The sequence below is a fragment of the Tupaia chinensis genome, unplaced genomic scaffold, assembly GCF_000334495.1.
Source record: "Tupaia chinensis unplaced genomic scaffold, TupChi_1.0 Scaffold143796_1, whole genome shotgun sequence".
NCBI classification, from domain to species: domain Eukaryota; kingdom Metazoa; phylum Chordata; class Mammalia; order Scandentia; family Tupaiidae; genus Tupaia; species Tupaia belangeri.
In genome coordinates this window covers 4,229,592-4,233,581 of record NW_006203646.1, presented here as the reverse complement: position 1 = coordinate 4,233,581, position 3,990 = coordinate 4,229,592, and the positions used below count along the sequence as shown (strand labels likewise).

Here is a 3,990-nt window from a genome sequence, read left to right as displayed (position 1 = left end):
GGCGCCGCCGCCGGTGACACGTCGAGACGCGGCGGCAGAAGCGCTGCGTGGGGCGGAAGTGCCCGACATTCCGCCCGCTGCGCGCGGGGCACGCTGGGACTTGTAGTTTTCCTCGCGTGCCAAGCGGAATCGGTGGCTTTGCGGAAGCTGGTGAGCTGGGTTGGCATGGTCTCTCCCAAACCCTCCTCGTCCCCGCACCAGACCGCTGGACCAGACAGTGTAGGGGTGGGGCCCGGTGATCTGCGCTTTACCGAGCCCTTTGTAGATCGTTACGCTAAAGTTTCACAGCCACTAGAATCTAGTCACCCTCATTCTTTTCAAATGTAACGTTCGATACGTTAATAATAATGATCTTACGGAAGTGTGATTGGCTTATGCATTCCTCATCGATAGACATATTACTGTACTTGTTTCCAAACGTCCAAATATACTTGCATCTCTGGACCTTATTTTCTAACTCTGTAAATTGAAGAGATTGTGTTTCAACCCTTTTCCATGATACGGAGGTTTTCTATTGGGACAGTTACTTGCTATCCTTTTCAGATGTTTAATTATAAGCCTCAGAAAATCAGCTCACTTTCCATGGGAAACTATTAGAACGACAACATTGTATATACATTGTCAAGTGACAAAATTATAACAATTTATTTAAAAGTTTTATTTTGTTTTAAGTTTATTTATTTTAAAGAGCTACAGGCACCCAACAGGGCCTTCTCTCTAAGATTCACCCCAGGCCCCAGCTAGGCATGTGTGTGAGCCACGTGTGCACAGATGCCTCAAGACAGGGACCTACTACCTTCCCAAGTGAGTTCAGCATCACAGAGATGTCACCAGCTGGCCCTCTGTTTAAAAGTCTTAATTAGCTTTAATTGTGATTCAGGAATTGGCCATCTTTTATTCCATAAAATAGAAGTTTTCTAAAGAGTTGGGCAGAAGAAATTGGTTTTACCGACAGAGAAAGGCTGAAGAAAGCAGAAATAAAATGAACTGGTCATTTCAAAGTAGTTTTTCTTGTGGTGTGGGAACAGGGAGACAGAACTATAAGAAAACAATTGACTTAGTTAATATCAGGAAGTGTTAGATTACTCTTTTTGTGTAGGAGTAAAACAAAGAGGACTTCATTATTATGCCAGTTGAAACTGGCTTGTTTGGAAAACTGGCCGGTATCTCTCTTTCCTGATTTCTCAGGAAATCAGATAGCAACTGTTTTGGTTTGGTGACATGGGCCTTTAGCATGGGTGACTCCATTTTATATTACTCTGGTCAGTTAGGGCCTGTGCAGGAGCTTAGTCCAATACAATGGCCGCCCCCCTATATTTTTATTTAATAGCACACATACACATATTTCACATATGATAGGCCCAAGAACTTGACAGGTTTAGGTTCTTAAACATTAAGTAGTACACTGTTTTCAGTGTTTTGTTGTACTAGTTGTCATTTTCTGCTTATTTATTTTTGTCAGTGCTCATGTTAAAGCATCAAGCAACCTTAAATTTTTTTTGGTCCAACTATTTAAAATTCACAGTTCTTGGGATGAACAAGTGGCATGATGGTTAAGGCACTTGTCTCTCACATGGCTGACTGCAGTTCGAGTCCTAGACCTGGTGGCTTGCTTTCACACTTTCCCTCTCTCTCTGTCTCTTAGTCTCTCTCTGGTGAGCACATGGACCCTATAGCAATTTATTAACAATAATAATAATAATATAAATAAATACATATTACAAATTTTTCATTCACAGTTCTTTTCATTCTGCAGTTATTTACTGAACATCTTCTATGTGCCAGAAGTGGAGAATATAGCTGAAAGCCCAGCTTTGGAGTTTAATAATCTTGGCCAAAACAGATAATAATCAAGAAAACATTTAAAATAAGTGCTTGAAAAAAATAAGATAGTGTTATGAAGAATGATGTTAGAAGAAAATAACATTAAGGAATAGTTAGGGCCTCCCTGAGAACACTGTTTTTAAATTGAATCTTGAATAATAAAAAGGAGCTGGCCTAGGCCACCTGGTAGTAAGATGGCTAGATCCCACATGACCAATTGTGCTGTTCAAGTCATGGACCAGGTGGCTTGAAAACATGTTGGGCACATTTGTGTGCATGCCCAAAATCCCGAGAGAAGTGAAGAAGGAACTGTAATGTAACTATTTCCCATGGGGGGGGGGGTCCTTTCTCACTTTCTTTTTCTCTGTCTCTTTGTCTTTCTTCAGTGAAGAGCATGGACCTTCTAGGAAAACAAAGAAAGAGCTGGCCATGAGGAAAACTCTGTCAGAAAAGAATTCCTAATGGAGGGAACAGATGAAGGTTTCTATTCACAGAGAAGTGAAATTAATCGTTGTTAGTCATCAAGAACCCAGAACCAGCGCCAGCAGGTGGTGTGATAGTTAAGGTGCTGGATGCCACATGGCCAACTCTATGGTTCAAACCTCAGACCCAGCAGCTTGAAAAAAACACATGGGGCATGTGTGTGGGTACCCCCATTCCTTCTGTCTCTGTTTCTCTTTCAGGTGAGTATACACACCCTATGGCAAACAATTAAATAAAAAAAAAAAAAGAACTGATTTCTAATCCTTCAAGTCAAGCTACTTCTTCAAATGCATCCTCTTAGTAACAGGAAACAGCTTTAGAGGAGTTTTAGTAAACTTTTGGGATTAAAACCTGGGGTGGGGGGGCAGCAGTTTTCGTGATAGTTAACTCACTAGACTCTCCCATGGTGGTTCTAGTCCTGGACCTGTTGGCTTGCTTTTTTGCTTTCTTTCTCTCTGTCTCTCCCTGGTGAATCACATGCCCCATAGTAACATTAAAAATAATAATAAATAATTTTAAAAAAACATTAGAGAAGGAAGTTGAAGGAATTGCAAGGCGGCAAAGTACAAAGAACAGAAACCAAGACAAAGTTATCTGAGAGTTTTGTCAAAAGAGGAGTGCTACCACAAAGTGAGTTGGAGAGGTGGGTGGGAGAGGCAGGTGGACTAGTATCAGTGGGCAGGTAAATGGGACTTTCAAATGAGACGTTTGTGTTTTATACTGAAAGCACTCTCCAGCCTGAGATTTAAAAGTTGGAATATGGCCAGATGAGATAAGAAAAAGAAACTGCTTTTTCTAAGAGCTGAGCAAGTTAACTTTCAAACAGATGAGTCCAGAGTACACCTTCAGAATGGGTCCGGCTCAAAAAAGAACCACCTTCTCCTATTTGTTTGTTCACAGCAGTGCACAGTGAGCCTCACCAAAGTTACCCAGAAAGTACAATGTCTACTTTGCTGATCCCAAAACTAAGTTGGAACATACCTAGACATTCTCCAGAGCTGTCACCCTGTGGCATTTTCACAGTCAACTGGAGTGATCTAGAATTTAACACCAAAAAACACCGCCTGTCTACCCTAGATTGAGGAGAGCCCTTAAAGGACTCAGAAATAACTAAACCCAGAGAATTAGTTAAAAAGTGATCTCCAGAGACTAGCCATTTGCATGTCAACAAAGTGTTCCATTTTTACCTTTTATCTTGCAAGCTTGGGAGCAGTTTCTATAGTAACTTCTTTGTGGCATTTTAAATATGTCTGTGGTAGAAACAAAGAAAGAAAAAGAAAAAGTTCCACCTACCTCTCTTCAGGAAAACATGTGTTTTTCACTAAATGAGCTGACATTTTTAATCAGGCCAAACCAACACAAGTTTTTTTGTTTTTTGGAGGTTTTTTTTTTAAGAGAGGTTTTCACTATAGGGTTGTAGTGTGCACTTGCTGGAGAGACACAGAGAGAGACAGAGAGACAGAAAATGAGAAATCACGCCCCAGGAGGATGGTCATGCCACAATCCCTTCTCCATTCTCCTCACAGGATTTTGGGTACACATGCACACTCACCCAGCATGAGTTTTAAGCCAGCGGGTCCAGGAATCGAACCACAGTCGACTATGTGGGAGTCCAGTGATGCAGCCATTATGCCATGTGCTGGTCCTCCAACACTTTTTTTTTTTTTTTTTTAGAGGGTTTTT

At 41.2% G+C, this 3,990-nt stretch overlaps 1 long non-coding RNA gene across 1 annotated transcript in view; it reads left to right on the top strand.

Moving 5' to 3' along the window:
• Positions 1 to 55: 55 nt before the first annotated feature.
• The window catches only part of LOC102468587 (uncharacterized), a 23,409-nt gene continuing 19,474 nt past the window's right edge, over positions 56 to 3,990 (top strand). Inside the window, exon 1 of the long non-coding RNA XR_336940.1 lies at positions 56 to 150. This is a non-coding gene — a long non-coding RNA (uncharacterized LOC102468587). The remainder of the gene's footprint in view (positions 151 to 3,990) is intronic.